Genomic DNA, 17501 nt, shown 5'->3' with positions numbered 1-17501 from the left:
ATCCCTGATGGGAACAGCGATATTTTTGGCGAGTGTTTTGCCTTCAGGGGTGAAATCCCAGAGACATCCGCGTCCGTCTGACCTTTCCCAACCCATCCCGCTGCCCGGGGAGGGAGAGAGATGGGAAGGGAGGAGAGGCGGGAGTAGCAGCGGAGCGTGCGGGGCGCACCGCATCCCGCTGCGGCCGGGGCAGCGCATCTTAAACGGGGCAAACTTTGCGCGTCCCCCCCACATCGGGAGCGCGCATCCCCCGCGGGGGCGCGCCCGGGAGCGCTGTGAGCGCGCAGGTGCCGCTCCGCTCCCCGCGGCTCCAGCAGCGGCGGCGGCTGCTCGGCTGGCGATGGATGGATAGATGGACGGATGGATGGATGGATGGCTGGCAGCCATCCCGCTTGTGCTCTCCTCCCTCCCTGCCTTCTGGTTTTTGTGTATTTTTTTTTCCGCCCCCCCCCCCTTCAAAATCTCCCTGGGAATTTTGATTTGCAGGTTTTTCCCCCCCCCCCCCCCCCTCTCTTCTCTCGCACTCCTTCCTGCTGAGGATACGTTTTGCTTGCCAAGTTTGTAGTGACACCTCTCAGATTCCCCCGCTCCCGGCTTTTTGGATCTGTTACCGTACCCGGTTGTGTATAGACGTACTGAATTTTTTTTTTTCCTTTTATTTTTTTTTTAAACATTTTTTACAAGAAAATGGGAATTCTTTGGGAAGCTAATGGATGCTGAGGAGGACGATCCTAAAAAAATCTCCTTTTAATCTGTAAATGAGGCGTAAGAAGAAATTTTTAAATTCAGCCATCAATTTAGCTCCATGTTAAGCACCTCGAAGTATTTATGATTGCAGAGCAGGTGCAAACAAGGATTAGGAATAAGGTAAGGGAGCTATTTCTGTCTTTGAGGCAGCAGCATTTGCTCAGGGTTATCAGCATCTTTTCTTTTTGTAGAATCCGAGCTGATTTATTTGCATTTTCGGTGCTGTTCTCCCGTCCTTCCGAGTCATTTCTGATACGTCTGCGTGATTTCCATCACTAAACCATACATTCCTTCTCCCTGGCTGTTCAGGATTTGGGAGTTTCTTGACTGTGCACATGTTTTGGCTGTTATTCGGTAACTGCTTAAAACCACCAATCCTCTGTTAAAAATTATTTCTTACCTTGCACTTTCTCTACCCAGCAGGATTCCTAAAAAAAATAACCAAACCCACCAAAGCCGTAGAAAATTGCAACATAAAAGCTTTTTTTTTTTTTTTTTTTTTTTTAAGAGATTTGCCTTTACAAAGGAGAAAGAAGTCGTTAAAATTCCCTGAGGGAAAACCGGGGCGGGCAGGGGGGTGGTATATAATAATAATCACGTTCTCCCTCTAAAAGCGAATGAACTCCCCTCCCTGCTGCCTCCCCCTCACCAGCAGCTCCCCAGGGCTGAGCCGGATTTCTGCCCGTACCGGGGCTCCCCGGGATCCTGGGATGCACGGCGGGAGGAATTCCTGCTGGGAAGGAGGGATGGATCCCCTGCTTCCCCCCGGGATGCTGCAGGCTGCTCTCCGTCAGCACGCTTTACTAATTTTTGTTTTATCAGCTCCATTTAGGGATATAAATGGCACGAGCAAGGATATCAATTACCAGCTAACGGCAGCAATAGCCCATGTTTTATGGGATTTAATGATTTCTCTTGTTTTGAAAAAGCTCTGGTGACGCTAACAATAAAGAACTCCATAAATCATCTAAATGAATTGTGTTCCAGCAAAGGCAATTTTTAGTCTTTTGCTGGGTACCTCCTGGTCCTGATAATTAATATCTCATTAACAGTTGTGAGCGTGTTTGTGCTAATGAAGGTGCCATTATAAAAAGTGGCTCTCTTGCTGTGGGTCCCATGTTTACTGAAGTCCCAGGGAGTGCCTGGCTGTGGCTGGCTGCTGTCCTCGCCTCTGGAATCAGCTCCGGAGACTGGGAAGTGAGCACAGAGTGTGAACATCCCTGTGTGGGGAAGGGACACCTTCCCTGGCCCTGCCAAGAGTGACACCCATCAGCAGCCTGCTCCAGTCAGGCTGAAAGCAGGAGGTAATCATCACTTAGGCCTTCTGATTATATGCTTTGATTAAAAAACAAGCAAATGAAGTTGTTGATTTTTTTCCTCCCCCCCTCCTCCCTTTTTCTTTTTGTAATTCTGATGATGCTATCATCAGCTTTTTATACCCTCTTAAAAACAAGTAGGGGCTGTGGATTTTGATCCTTCAGCAGGTTAGAGCAGTATTCCTGCAGTGCTGTGAGGAAAGCTCTTCTTTCATGTTATCCTTTTCTGTTGCTTTATTTCCAACTTCTTCTGCTTTCATGAACACATATTTTTTCAGCCATTATTTACAGCCAAGCTGTGCTGAAGGGGCTGGAATAAAATAAGGGTGATCTCCTTCTGAAGGAAAATGTGCTATGAGGAAAGGACTCACGTTTGGCTGTTTTAACAGAATTTTTAAGCCACGGGATTTGTATTTACCCAAGATCTCTTTTCACTGTCTTTAGCATGGTCTGCAACTGGAACCATCTGTAATTCTGTATATCACCTACGTAGCTCACTGTGTGTTCAGACACCCACTTAAAGCTGCCCATAAATCCTTCACTGTGAAAAAACATTAATCAGAGGCTGAACAGGTGCTGGTTCAGTTCACCACACGTTTGTGTCAATAGTTGCTGGGCATAACACCATTATATAAATATGCTGACTCTGCCAGAAATTGTTGCCATGGTTTTATTTTGCTCAGTCTGGTAAGATTGAACTTCTTGTGGCTGCTGAGTAGGCATTTGAGTGAAGTTAATGGAACCAAATCTGAGAAGTTATTTCATGAAATGTATGTAGATTTTAGTGCTTTCTCTGAGCTCCTCTGAATGGAGAGTTTTATTACCATGAAATAGTTCAGAGATACTGAGTTCAATCCTGCTCTCCTTATTCAAGCAAAAATTTTCATAGCCTTCATGAATCTATACATAAAGATGTTTTCAGTAAGAATTTCTGACTGTGCAATCGGGCAATTTAGATGGTAACTTTGATGCCAGTGTTTCTTATTTAAAGTTAATTTGCCAGGGTTAGGAAGTTTGCTGTTTAAGCTGGAAAGGGTCAAGGAGTGTTTCCTGTGGTGTCATTGGTACAGCTCCTGTCATTCCCTCTTTGCCAAGGAACAGCCACTCAATGAGACCAGACTTGCATTTGAGCTTTTAAAATGCCTTTGCTCTGAGCCTCAGGAACATTTAGAGAACTGAATTGGTGACTCACTAGATGGGTTGTCTGCATCCCTTGTTACTGTTCATTATCGTTTGTACTGTGTGTGCATTTGAGCATAATCTAGCTCTTGAACTGACAGGTCATTGCTTGAATAAGTTCTTTGTTTATTTTCCTGTTTGCTTTTCTATTTGAACATGCTTGTCTCCATACACTGTAATAATGATAATTCCTTAAGCAACAGTGGGTTGCAAGCAAATGCTTGGGTTCATGGGTCAGCAGTGACTCGTGACTGTTGGACCCTAGTGCTGATCAAGGTGTATGGCAGATCAAATCTACAACCAGAATATCTGGAAGAGATGCCATACACTTCCTACTTAGTTCTTGCTGTTAAATTAGCCCTTTTTTTTCAGATGATAAACAGTGTTTACCGAACTCTTGTACTTTAATCCATAGGATGAGAGCCTGTGATTTTGCAATGGGAAACCAGAGATAGTCTTTCAAAGATGTTAATTTATTGTATCCAAGTCCGTGTGGTTATTAATGGCACAGTTTGATCCTACTTCAATTTTTACTTGAAATCCCGTGGTTTTTCAGCAGTGAGGAGCTATCCATATCCTAATTATTTCTGATGGAAAGCACCTGAAATGGGAATAATCTGAAATTGTGCAGTGGTTCAGTAGTCAGTGTAAGTAGTGGACCTGTGGCCTTTGCTGGTCTCTTCCTGGCTGTAGCCAGCAGACAGGTATGAAACTTCTACAAAAGTTACAAATGTTTCTGAGGAAGAAGAATGAATGGGTAAAGAAATAAAATGTTTGATGCCTGGTAGGAATAAGCTTCACTGAAAGAAACAGAAGTGTGCATAACAACTTTTACCTACTTTTGGTAGTGGTTTTATGAGTTCCATGAGTGGTATGGGATGTCAAATTCTCATTTAGTGGTTGTGGCTGGATTCTGTTACTTCTACACTCCCACAATCCCATCAGAGTCAGCAGGGTGAGCTCAGTAACGAACACTGAAGTTGTGACCATTCCATGTGGTGTTTGTTCTGGTTTAGAAACTCCAGAACTGATGAAAGCTGATTTCCCAGAGTTTTGTGTCTACTAGTCAAACCCTTATCCCAGTTAAAACACTGAGTGCTTTCTCTATTTTTTGTGCCCAGTAATGTGCTGCAGTTGCTCTTTTATTTATTTTTCTTTTAAGAGAAGTTGTCTGAAGCATTCAGAGTCTTGCAGAGCTCTTCGTACCTGTTCTGTCACTTACCTGTCAGAAAATTTGCATGTTTCTCTGAGAGTTTGGAGTGCATCAACAGCTGATTAGGAAATGTGTAGAAATGCACACAAAGCCTGGTTGCGTGCATCTTGCTGAGTTAGAAAATCAGATTAAAACTTCAGGCTTGCATAGGATATGCATTTTCTCACGTAAAAAGTTGGAAAATTGTTTCACTCATATCAAAACTTCTCAGTAGACAGCATAAGAGTTTTCTGCTGCTGACAGCTGGAGAGATCTCTCCTGGGCTCCATGTATTGGTGGACCAAGCTTTAAATTCAACATCTGTCTGGGGAGGTCCATGTGGGGAAGAGAAGTAATTGCCAGAAATGTGCTGTATATCCAGTTAAGGCTATAGCTTTGCATAAACAGGCTTAAAGCTTCACAAGAGACCAATTTTAGTTGTAGAAAAGACCAGGTTATTTTGATACTAGATGCAAGGTTGATTTCTGCAATTTTCTAGGAAACGGCAATACTTGTGTATGAGTCTTGTGGGCTGCAGAACTTTTTACAAAGTTAGGAAGAAGAATGAAATTATTTGAAAATTTCCTCTATTTTTAAGCATATGTCTACCTCAAGGTATATTTCCAACATGAAATGTTGTAGTTTTATCAACATGAACTGTGGTTTCATCAACATTAACCTTGACTGTGGTTTGGGGGAGGTTTTCAGTAGGAAGATGAAGGGACTGAAAATAGCGAGAATCAATCTAGAAAGAAGACAAAGATGATATAGTGAATTTTTGTACTGATAAATTGCTACTAATTGAGCATAATAGTAGGAACTGGTTAGCTATATTGTTAATCAGCTTACTAACTTTATATACTATACAGAGGGGAGAAACACCAGGAAAGAAAGCATTTCTATCTGTGGATTCCAGTAAAATAATATAAACCCAACTATGTTTTCCAGAGCCTTAGTAACAGGACTGCAATTAGCATAACATTTCCAAGGACTGGGATAAATAAATACCAGATGTGCTTATTTATTTATTTAGGATTTGATCCATTTCCTATCAAGAGGAACTTTATTATTCACAGGAAGGAAAAGAGGGAGAGAGAATTATTCCTCTGAAGTGGATGGGAGACTTTCCATCCCAATTGCCATAAAACAGCATAGGGGTTTTCTGAATTTTGAAATATAAATTTTATGTAGAAATTTTATTAATATTTTGTGGAGCTATTTTCCAGCACTCAGTAAGCTGGAAGCTTATAACAAGGAAACAGGGATATACTTACAGGTATTTATTTTTGATTCCTGCCTTTTCTTTTGCTCAACAACAATACAAAATTGGCTTATCTGTTATTTTTGGTAAAACATCACCTCTGTCTGAGACATATTTGAGTTTGTTAAAAAAAACAACCCAAACTCCTGAACTCAGAAAAATTTGGACTGGTGCCAATTGAACATATTTATTAGAAAATTAAAAGCAGATGAAGTTTTACTGAAAGACATGGCCAGGTAGCAATTTATATTGCAGTAAAATGAAAATGGGATGTTACTAAGTTATAGATGAGTTAGAGTTCTGAGGTTTCATTAATTATTGTTTGCATTCCTTGCACAACCAGGAAGTTCTGCCAAAGTCATCATCTTCTCATGCAAGACAATGCACAAGAAGGTGATGAAAATAGAAATACTTGTTCCAAGGAATTTAGGCTTCACTCTGAGTTCTCATCACATGATTTACCACAGTTTCACTGAGTCTGGGTGTTCACAACATGGAAAAGCACCATAAATTGTGGGAGAACTGGAATATTGTGTGAAAGTACTGTGGTCAGAGAGATAAATACAGCATGCTCAGGGAAATAAACATCTGGAGACACTTCTGAAAAGAAAATCATCAAGCATTTGAGAACTTTTCTCTTCTTTGGTAGGCTCAGTCAAAGCAGAAGTAATTATATATAGATATATACATGCACTATGCTTTATGGTAATGCAAAAATACAATAGAAGTATTGTGTGGTCTGATTAAAATTTCAGTATGAATACATTGAGTTTACAGCACTGTTATTGGAGTTAATAGGTACAACAAAAGATGCAGCAAGAGTGTGTGAAGAAATAGCATTTAATTTAATCACACAATGACTCAATTTTTGTGTCTTTAATGAATTAATGGGAAATGCATGGTTAACACTACTTTTCTCTGGTATTTAATTTTCTTGTTCCCAAAAAAATCCAAATGTAAAAATGTAGACTGACTCTTAGCCTATGTTTGGCACATTTTAGCCTATGCAGAGACAAATACCACTTGGCAAGTGAAAGCCTTAGCACAGATTGCCCAGTACTGAACTACAAACATCACTTTAAAGAGGCTATTAAAGAAAAAGAGATTTTCTATTGTTTTGGAACATATGCTGCAACTAACATTTAGGAGGAGAGCAGTTTTTAGAGTATGAAAACCCTACTGACTTCATTACTCTTTGTTCACATCCATCATTTTGCACTCTTGCCACTCTTGATGTTTTTGAAGCTTGTTGCTGAGGCCAAACCTGACACATAACTTTCTATATTTTATTAAGTTTGCTAGAATAATGAGGACCAAGATCACTAGCCACACATAAATTTTCTAGCATTTGGAACCATAATGAAGATCTTAAAGGGTGCTACAGCTTTCCTTTTTGACTGTTTAGCAGCATTTTACATCACCATCATTCTTGTCTCAATTTTTTTTTGTCCTTATTTTTCCTTTTTCCCCCTTTTACCGTACCCATTTCATCAGAAGCATGTGGAGGCTTTGCTTTCCATTTTCCATCCAGTTGCTGGGGCTGAGATGCAGCAATGATGCTGTGCCAGATTTCTGCAGCAGTCCCATGTCCAAGGCTTCAGCTGCTGCACGTCCACAAGGAAGAAACACTGGGAGCACTTTCACTCTCATTCCTTTGCTTGGCACTTGCATTAAAATGAATTCCAGCACTCAATCTATTTTGTTTTCCCATCCATAAATTGAACTGCTACCCTGAGATGCTGTGAGGATTAATGAATGCTTGGAAAGCTCACTGCAGATGGAAAAAATACAGTGCTGCCTGTTCAAATCATTATGTATAACACTGCATAGTTCAAAAGTTGGGAGAATTTGTATAAAGGCTCTGGCAGATGAAGCAAGAAAACATTAAACCTCCTATTAATGGGGGAGCCACAGGTCTGTCTTCATTTGGCATCTCTTCGTGGTTCAGACACCTGCAGAGAGCCTGCCCTTTGAAATGATCTTTGAAAATGAGGAGAGTTTGACGTGGGGAAATTGTGCTGGACCCTGATGGATGCTGTTCAGCTCTTGTGGAGCAGCACTATTTAATTCTTTTCAAGCTTGTTTCTTCCAAAAGCACCCCTATGTATGTGGGTCTGGCCATTCAGAAAATGACTGTTGCTTAAAATAATTTTATTCTAAACCTAGGTTATATTTGTGAAAAAAATCAGCATTTCTGATGGGTTAGAATCCAGATGGGTTTTTTTAATACTTTGTTAAAAAGTACTTAAAATTTCATTTTCTCCTTGGATAAAAGAATATTTTCATGAGAATTATATTTTCCTAAGCAGAAATTTATATGTGTAATTTTTTTCACATTTTAAAAATAGCTCTGAATAATAAGGAAAATTTAATGAAAATTGTGATACAACTTTAACTACCATAGACCAATGGTAGTCAAACAACAATGGCATCTGTGATGCCAACTATTGCACATCTCCTCCATATTTTATGTAGGGTCAAAAATTCAGAAAAATACTAATTGCAGTACCACAGTGGCTTAGTTTCACTGAGTAAAAATTCTAGTAGAACTAGAAAATACATAAACACCAAGCTGTGTAATTCCAAGCACAAAAAGTTGTGCTTGGTGTTAGTGCAGCAAGCTACTTGACATTTGGCTGATAATATACTTGAGCTGCTGTTTCACCTTAATTCAGAAAATATTTGATATTTCAAATATTCAAGCTGGTTCTTAATCAAAGCAGTGGTTGTGTTTGGTTTAGATGTGTCACATGGTGACACCATAGTGAGCGGTGTGGAGCTTTCAGAGCTTTCTCTCTGAAGAAAATTTCACTGCTTACCTAAAGCTAGGTATGAAAAGAAATAATTTTGCAGGCTATCAAAGACAGTCTTTCTTAATTCTGGGTTTGAACAATCAGATTCCGAACTGGAACGCAGACAGCAAGGTCTGTAAAGCCTCGTTCAGCACCAGAGGGAGCCGCTTGCCCAGCTCTTGGCCACGTCAAAGGAAAGAATCGATAAAATGGAAAAAAAAAAAAAAAAAAGGCAACTTGTTAAACACTGCCCACCACGAAGAATAATATTTGAAAGTTGAAGTTATGTTTGGCATGCTGATCTTTCTCCCCAGATTTTTTTTTAATTGAATACTCTTAATTTATTGCATTCACATTCTAATCTAGCAGTCTTTTTCCCAGATTGTTGTCAGGAAAATAGTCTGTGGCTCATGGATAGGATATTATAAAAAAGAATAATTATGATTATCAATGACAACTGTAACTTTGGATCTCTCTTTGCTATAATAATGTAAATAGAATGTTTGCATATGTGACCCTTCCATTTGTATTCTTAGCTGATGTAGTGTAATACCTGTTAGGAATGCAGATCCTGCTAATTATACTTTGCTCAATTACCATCCCCCCTTTTTTTCCTCTTAATAATCCCCTGCTTTATATGGCATTAATGTGTATTCTCTTAGAATACTGAGAGCTCAAGTGCGATATGACAACTCTGGTCCTCATTTGTAAAGTATAATTATTTAAGTATTTGTGTGCCACTGAAATTCATAGGTGCAGGGCTGTGTAAGATATATTTACTGAGAGTAAAAAACCTCAGAGGGTACCCTTCCCCACAAACCACCTCCCAGGAGCTGGTGCAAAGCGTGTGTAATCTGTGTGCAAGTACAAAGGAGGAGGGAAAGGCAATGCTGCCCTTCAGACAAAAGATGCCTTGAACATTTGCTTAACTGTGAGTTGTTCAGGGTCATGGAAGCAGCCTCTGGCAGAGGAAGAAATTGAACCTGAGCCTCTGAAGTCCTAGCCCAGCACCTTGTCCATAAGATGTTCCTTTTCTTATCCTTACCAGCATAAAATGTGACCTCTGTGTGCTGAAGATGATACTCTTAAAGTTGGATTTGTAGGTTCTACTACCCCTGTAGTAAAACTACCTTATTTACAGGCGTGCACACACAGGCAAATCCTTTCCTTTGACAGGGGATTTGCTGATAAGGCAGTATAATAGCACTAAAATCAATTCATGTGGAGCTTCAAAGTTATTAAGCTGTAGCAATTTAAGTGTATTCAATCTGTCTGCTTACGAGATTGCCAAGGCAGGTGCCTACTCACAGAGTATGTATGTACGGAGTAGGTGTATGTATGCACATACATACATGGATTTTTAGGATGTATATATAAACATATACAAATAGCTATTTCAAATTCCAAATTAGGAGTTGAGTGTAGCTGAGATGTTGTTGGGAGTGGAGCAGCTTAGAAGTTTTAGTACTCGTAGAGTGGTTTTACCTTCTTTTACTTGGTAAGAGAAATAAGAATAGCCCAATTTATGAGCTGCTAGGGCCTGAGCGAGTGGACATGCTTCCCAATTTCACATTTGGATTAAATTATAAAATTATTCTGCAGTTCAATATTTTAGAAGTTATGCTGCCAGATACAAATGGCAAATTAAATTAATTTTTGAGTTTCTTTTTTGAGAAGATACAGAACAAAAGTTTGTCTCAGCAATGCATTTCCCCTTTTATACATCCTGAGATTTCTCCCTTATTGTACCATTGGAAAATAAATGTAACTGATAATTCAATTAGTTTGACTTGCAAATTGAGAATAGGGCAGCATTATGGTCCTATAATAATGCTCAGTGTGAGATCCCTTCCTGGCTGAAACAGGATCAGGGTATGCAGGTGACAAGAGGAATTTGGGTCTCGGTGACATCGACATCTTGAACTCGGGGAATAAAGTCCTTAAATGAACTCACACAGAAAAACTTGGCGAGAGCAACAGACTGACCTTAGGCACTAGCTCATTCACCCAACTGGTTCCTCCTCTTTCCAAGGTCCCCTGGAAAGTTGTTTGTGTGTCAAAAAAAGATGTACTCTTTGACAGTCTTTAAAAAAAGAAAAATGAAAAAGAATCATAACCCTAAAGTCACAAGTTTTGCTGTTGGGTCTTTCAAATGTACTCTTTCACTCTGTTTGCAAGTTCTGGTCCTAAATGCTTGTTGGAAATGAACTAAGCAACCCAAAACAGCTGGGAGACACTCCTTAGTGTGTTCTTAATGTGATTGATTGCAGGTTTTTGGTCTTTGGTTCGGTCTTTGCTTTCTTTTTGTTTCAAACACCAAACACAAATAAACAATTCATTATGATTTAGCTGGTTTCCTGAAGGACATTTGGATTGCAAGTTTCAATAAATAGTCTTCAGTTTTATGTCAGGTCGAGTACAGTGTTCTTAAAGCACCATTTGAAACTGTCATACACATGGCACTTTCTCAAAGGCTTTTGCAAATATGTTTTCTAAGTGAGGCTATATATCCAAGAACCTTCTCCCAGCCAAGCTTTCAAAAAGCAGGAGCTGTTGTTTGTGTCTCAGAGGAAATTATTTATTATTAAGACAAAATGACTCTGCACAAATATGCTTCCCAGTTCAGGGTGATGGATTAAAATCTGGAGGATTTTGAAAAAATCATGGTGGAATAACAGGGCAGCAGGATGGTACTTGAAATCCAATCAGTGTAATTGTGAATCGACACGCCTTGGTGGAAGTGCTCCATACTGAAACAGAGCCTGGTTTGTGAGTTGGCTGGGGAAGGATCTTTGGAGAGGTTGTGACTCATTCCTTGGTGGTTTACCCTAATTTAAGCAGGACTGGGAATCATCCCTTTCAGCTACAGCCCAGACAGGCAGTGTGATTTAGCCCATCTGAGGCTTAGCCCTAAGTCCATTGAAATCCATGGAAAATTTCCCATTGGTGTCAGTGGTCTTTGGATCACTTCTCAGTAGTTCTGGCAGTGTTACATTCCCATTAAATAATGACCTAATAATGGAAAACCCCGCATCCCTATCTGTAGTGTTTCTGTGAAGAAACTTCATTGCTTCCCTTTGAAAAGATCTCAAGGACAATGATATGCTCTGCTATTCATCATGGAGCCTTCTTACCCAGGGCAGGGTTGTGGAGCTCACACCTCCTGCTCTCCGAGGGCAAAACGCACACACAAAGTGGTCAGGCTTTGTACTCGTGTCCTGTAGATTGTCGGAATCTGTGGTTTTGATGATTCTGAGATTGTAGAAAGTCTCTGTCTTTCAGCCCCTCTGCCAAAGAAGTCATAATTGGTCTGTGCTGGTTTCAAGGTTGTTTATTCTGTTTATCTCTAACATGTTCTGCTGCCCTGCCGCAGCTCTGTCCTGCAGGGCAGCGTGTGGGGCTCTGCCCTCAGTGGGATGGTACAAACATTAAATACCACAAACTACCTGTGCTGGATTTACAATAACGTGCCAATATCTGTCACCTACGTTGAACAGTGTGTCCCCAGCCTAAACCAACAGAAAAATGCCAACACTACAGTGAAACATGGAGGGCATGAAGAAGGAGAAAAAGGACAAGACACACTCAATTTCCTCCATCTTGTTCCCTTTGGGGCCCTTATCTAGAATACTAAAATTTTACTTTTGCACCTGTGACACACTTAATTATTACTTATATCAAACACTCAGAGATTGTAATTGATCCTGTAAGATTGAAAACTCTTTTCCATGGACAGAGATCACAGCCAGTGTCTCTGGGGGCTCTGTCCAGGGGGGTTCCTGACCCCTGCCAGGGTCCCAGACCTGCCAGGGCAGCCAGAGGGAAGCCCTGGATTCCCACATGAGATCAGTGAATACAGGTGACCGTGTGACAGCTAAAGCATTCAATGAGACAAAAGGAACATCTGTAATTTGCCACACAAAGAGGTCATCAAATCAAAATTTCAGATTAAATTTTTTTTATTTAAGGCTAGATAATTTTATGACCATTAATAATATTTGTAGCTCCAGTATGCAAACCAAGATAAGAATAATCAAATCTCATGCTTCAGGGCACCGGCTAATCACCTGCTGGGTTTGGCATAATTGGTTTAGTGCATTACACTTGGAAGGGAGGTTCATTTTCTCTGAAACTTAGCCACTCTCAGTGAAAGCATTTAAAAGGCCAGACTTTCCTGATCCCCTTTGACAGCTCCTTTGTCTGTACAATGATGTGTAACCAGCACCAGTGAACATTAATATTACAACCTTATTTTTTACTTCATGATTTAAAGCTGTTAGTAAGAGTTATTGCAGTTTATGTGACAGTCTACATATGTATTTAAGGGTTCCTTGACATTTTTTGCTGGTGGAAAAGATGCCAAATGATGTCAGAAACAGACTTGCTGATAAATTTCTGAACAGTGTGTACAGACACAGACACACATGCATTAATTCATGTGTTAAATTGCAAAATAATCTATTTATCTATCTGCCCTGGTATCTGGGCATAGATAATTGGTGTGCTACTTATGAATAACTCGGAAATGTTTACAATGCTTTGCAGGCCTCAAATTAAACCAGTAATAAGTTATAATAACGATTTGATTAACTCCTTGGCAGTAGGAGTTGGATTTACCTGACATGGAGCCTGTTTCTGGCACTGGGTTCACCAGAAACCACCTGCTTGAAAGGATTAATTCTGTAATTGAATCTCTGCTGATGTTAGTGAATGTGTTTTGCTTGCTGGCATGTGGGTGTGGAGCAGGGAAGCATAAACATTTTCCCCTTCCAGTCCCCTCAATGGAGGCAGACCATGTCTGCAGCCTCTGCACTCTAGTGAGCAAAGACCAAGACTGGTGTCTTGTTAAAGAATAAAATACAGTCTCATACCTGTTAGGAAAATCAAATATAAACCAACGGGCAACACAACACCCTAACCAGAACTCTCTAATATGCTCAAACCCCCCGTAACTGATAAGATTCAATTCCATTGATTTTTGAGTAACTTCCGTTGAACTCTATTTGTTTTTTATTGTTAAATTAGATTTGGGGCTTTCCAGGCAGTGCAATATGTTCTTTGAAGGCTGTTTGCCCTGCAGCTCCACCAGTACATTGGATGACAAAGTTTTACTGGGTTGCTTTATGCTCTAACACTTTGATAGGCAGCAGCTTTGGCTGCTGTTAACACTTCACTTTAGCTGGGCTTTCTCATCTAGGAATTTATGACCACCACCCATGTTTTTACCACTACAAATAAGTTTCAACTAAAAATAGGGCGCTGTTTTTCTCCCACGTTCCAGGATTAAGTGTAAGTGACTAAAATTTAATGTAGCTCTACAGTTTATCCTAGAGATCAGGCGAGAGGCAACAAAGGATACAGGAGTTCTGAGTCTTTTAAAAGCACGATGCAAAGCATCTTCGTTGAAAGCCTCAGGCAGCCCTATATATATGTACATTTACAGAGGAGGATTTTTTTTAAGCTGGGGAATAGAAAGAGGCAATATTGTTTTGGGATTTTCCACTGTCCTTGCAGGGCAGGGGGGTCAGGGCTAGATGTGGAACTCCTTTAGTACCTCAGCTGGACTACAGTAAATCGATACCTGCCACTGGAGGAAGGTTTGGGCTCAAAAAAGCACAGGAGTAAAGTTAAAACTTGTGTTGCAGTTTTTATTCCTTTTGCATACAAGTCAAGATGTTGGCTGATATAAGAAAGGAAATATTATTCTCCTAAGAAAGCAACAACAGAGTTCAAGATCTGTGTGAAGTTCTCATATGCATACCTGCAGGAAAGCCTATAACACTGCTGAAATGTGTGCTGCAGGGTTTTTTTTTCCAGATGAGCACTTTTAATATAACATTTTCATAATTTCCACACAGTGGTAATCATTTTATTGCTTTTCTTTATCTGTACCTATTACTGTTCATAGAGTAGCTGCTCAGTTCTGATAACCCAGTGGAAATGCATTCCAAGTGTAACCCAAGATTTGCAGAATTTCATAAAATTCACTGAATTTCCACTTCAAAGTACACTGAAACAGTTTACTATGGCTCCTAATAGACATTTTTAGGTTTAGTATTTTGATCTGAAAGCAGTTATTTCATTTCTTGGTGATTTATATTTCTTTTCTGAAAGAAATTAGAGGGTTTCAAAGTTATCAGTCCATAATTAAGACTTTACCATTAGCTAGCCCATCACTGTAGTAGCAAAACAGTGGCCTATGGGAATACAGAGAACAGCACTGGATGAAATAATCAGCCTTGCAGAGCCAGACTCAACTGCACAGGCAAGATTTTGCTCAGAATTTCAATAGTTGTTACCAGATCACATATAAATAACTCTTGAAAAGGAAACCTACCCAGCCAGAAATGCATTTATCTGTAGGCATGCTTGGACTGGCTCTTATCCAAATTTTGTCTTTATTAAGTCAGTCAATCCTTTAAACAGGACCTTTAGTTTCAAGACTGAGGCTTGGATTTTACCCTCTCGAGGTGCAGTAGTGACAAGAAAAGGTATCTGAAATGTGTGGAAATGATAAACACAATTCCCACTGGTCACCATTGATATATTCAAGCCCTGTCTTGTGTTGAAATGAATTTATTGTGTTCATCTTTAGAAGTCAAGCACTTTAAAAGTAAAGCCTAAATTATAAAAATAAGCCTCTACTTGAATCTACAGCAGGCTGTTAATGATTGTAATGGTAGAGTTTCTTTCCAATAAACCTCAGAATAAAGAGTTTTCTTGAGGTGGCTTTTTATAAAGCCTTTTGGTCTCTGCTCAGGAGCTCTCTGTTGCCTTAGAGATACTCTTGTATATTGTGTGCATGAAATAAACCCAACAGAACTGCCCAGGGATTCTGCCACATTCAGTAAAATAACACCCAGGTCCCACCACAAATGGCTCCAGCTCCTGATGGTTTGCCAGGCTGGTTTGGACAGGCTACATTGTAGATAAATGGAGGCATTTATTGTATACTTTGAAGAAATTAAGGTATTAGGTATTTATTGTGATCCAAAGGTGAAATGATAGAGATTTCTGATCTACAGATTTTTCATATTTTTTCCCTCCAGGTTACATTTGCTTTGATTGAGTGGTAGAAGTTATTTTGTATTTTTCTGTATTTTGTTACCTTGGATATACTTTTCATAGTTTCATGCAGTCACATAAATCCCTAAAGAATAAAGACATAAATCTCTATTTGATACTGCCATGATGAGGGAAATAATTTGTCATTTTCCTTAATTTTGTTTGTTTCCACTAGAACTGCTTTTAAGGAAAAAAAACCCAGCAGTGTAATTTGTGAATAAAACTCTTCCACATTATCTGTGCAGCTTCAATGATTCTAATGGCACTGCACGAATACACACAAAAGCCAAAAGCTGTTGTGCTTATTTTAGCAGTACTTTGGTACATTTCCAGACTATCATACATGATTTTGTATTTTTATTGTCATGGTTTGAGGACTGAAGCTCACATTAATTTCCACCTTTCAACCTTAAAATCTGAAAGTGCTCTGCAGCAGAACACAGATATTCTCACATTCACATTTTTTAGGTGTAAGAACTAAGATAGAGGGAGACATAGAACTGCTGAGAGTCCCAGAGAGGATATTACCTAGTGTCCCAAAGAACATATCTACCTACAGGGATGCATTAAATATGGCATTAACTCCTCAACCCACACTGATTTCACTGCCAGTCAGCTTCAGACCAAACTTTGCCTTTTCAATAAATTAAAAGTGAAGCTCAGAAAAATACATGCTGAAGATTTTGACTTTGGCAGGAAAGGCTTTCATTTACACAGAGTTCTTCCATAAAGTATGAGCAGCTGGAATTTTCTAGAGAGAGAAATATAAATATTGTTTACTCCTTGAAGATTTTTCTTTAGGGTTCTTCCAAAAGATAATTATTTGTGTAAGATTGCTATGACCATATCACTATTATTTAAGTCGTTCAAACATTTATAAAAAAACTTCCATTGATCAAATATAAACAATTTTTTTTTTTACCAGCTGTGGAAAAGGTGTCAAACCATCCAATAAAATTGCAATAGGACATGATTCTGTTAGATATCGAGTATCCTCAATCCTTGTGTTTTCAGGAAATATAAAGGTTTTTACTATTTTATGGAAGGCTCTGTTTTGTTTTTAAGGAACTATTACTGGTGTCTATAAGATTTTTTACTTATAAATATTTAAGGACCATTTCAATGTAGGCATGTGATTCAATGGAATTCTTTCCCACATAATTAGTCAATCCAGGTTGGATAAGTGCTACAGAAGAATCTAAATATTGAACAGCCAAAGCCAATCTGATTCTCATGTAAGCAGCTGCTGTAGTTCTTCCAGGAGGAATCTGGTCTTTGTTTCTCTTCGGTCTAGCATGTTTTTCTGGTTCTTTTATCTTTTTGAGTAAACAGAGTATATGAGAATTTGAGTCTCCAAGTGCACATGTATAATTTAATTTTTACAAGAAATTTCATTCCTCCTAGCTCAAAGTTAAATGTATGCATGTATGCAGAATCTAAGCTTTGGATTACACTCAGAAAGTGTAAGTAGGAATTTGGCTCTGGTATGAGTTTTAATCTACCCCTTTTATTGACCTCACATTTATTTTGATGCACAGAGATATTTGCCATTTAAAACAGGTTTTTACTGCATGTATCCAACTCCTCCATTATTTCTGACTGGCTTTATTACAGAACTGCAGAGAATCTCTTGTTGTGTGTGCACCTACGTGTTACAGTTTAAATAAATAATTATAAGTTGGAATAAAAAGGGAGACATATAAATATATAAGCTTCTATCCCCCATACATGGACTACATACATTCTTTGTTGACTTCTGAGGAGAATTAGGCCTCTAACTCTTTCCATGCTCCAATATGGAACTAATATGTCAGAGAGTTATTCAGTGTACCATGCTTCCCAAAACAGCCCATTATCTTGAATGCAGGTTGCACTAGGGTTTCTTATTCTAGATAAGTGGTAATAGCTTTTAAAAGTGTGGTTGGGCCTAGGAAACACTCCTGCACAGA

The 17501-nt window shown here is 39.3% G+C and overlaps 1 protein-coding gene across 6 annotated transcripts in view; it reads left to right on the top strand.

The window, feature by feature from the left end:
• The window catches only part of NLGN1 (neuroligin 1), a 424671-nt gene that overhangs the window by 47583 nt on the left and 359587 nt on the right, over nt 1-17501 (top strand). For 3 of the 6 annotated variants that reach the window (XM_030280458.4, XM_072933421.1, XM_030280460.4), the window contains exon 1: nt 517-867. The exons of 1 other annotated variant lie outside the window; for it this stretch is intronic. The gene's annotated coding sequence lies outside the window, so the exon portion shown is untranslated. Of the gene's footprint in view, nt 1-235; nt 868-17501 lie in introns of those variants that run through there. 2 more of the 6 variants (XM_030280463.4, XM_030280466.4) reach the window with 2 other exon arrangements.

This window comes from Taeniopygia guttata, chromosome 9 (genome assembly GCF_048771995.1).
Source record: "Taeniopygia guttata chromosome 9, bTaeGut7.mat, whole genome shotgun sequence".
NCBI lineage: Eukaryota > Metazoa > Chordata > Aves > Passeriformes > Estrildidae > Taeniopygia > Taeniopygia guttata.
The sequence above is the reverse complement of the archived record's forward strand: the minus strand, read 5'-3'. Positions and strand labels throughout refer to the sequence as shown.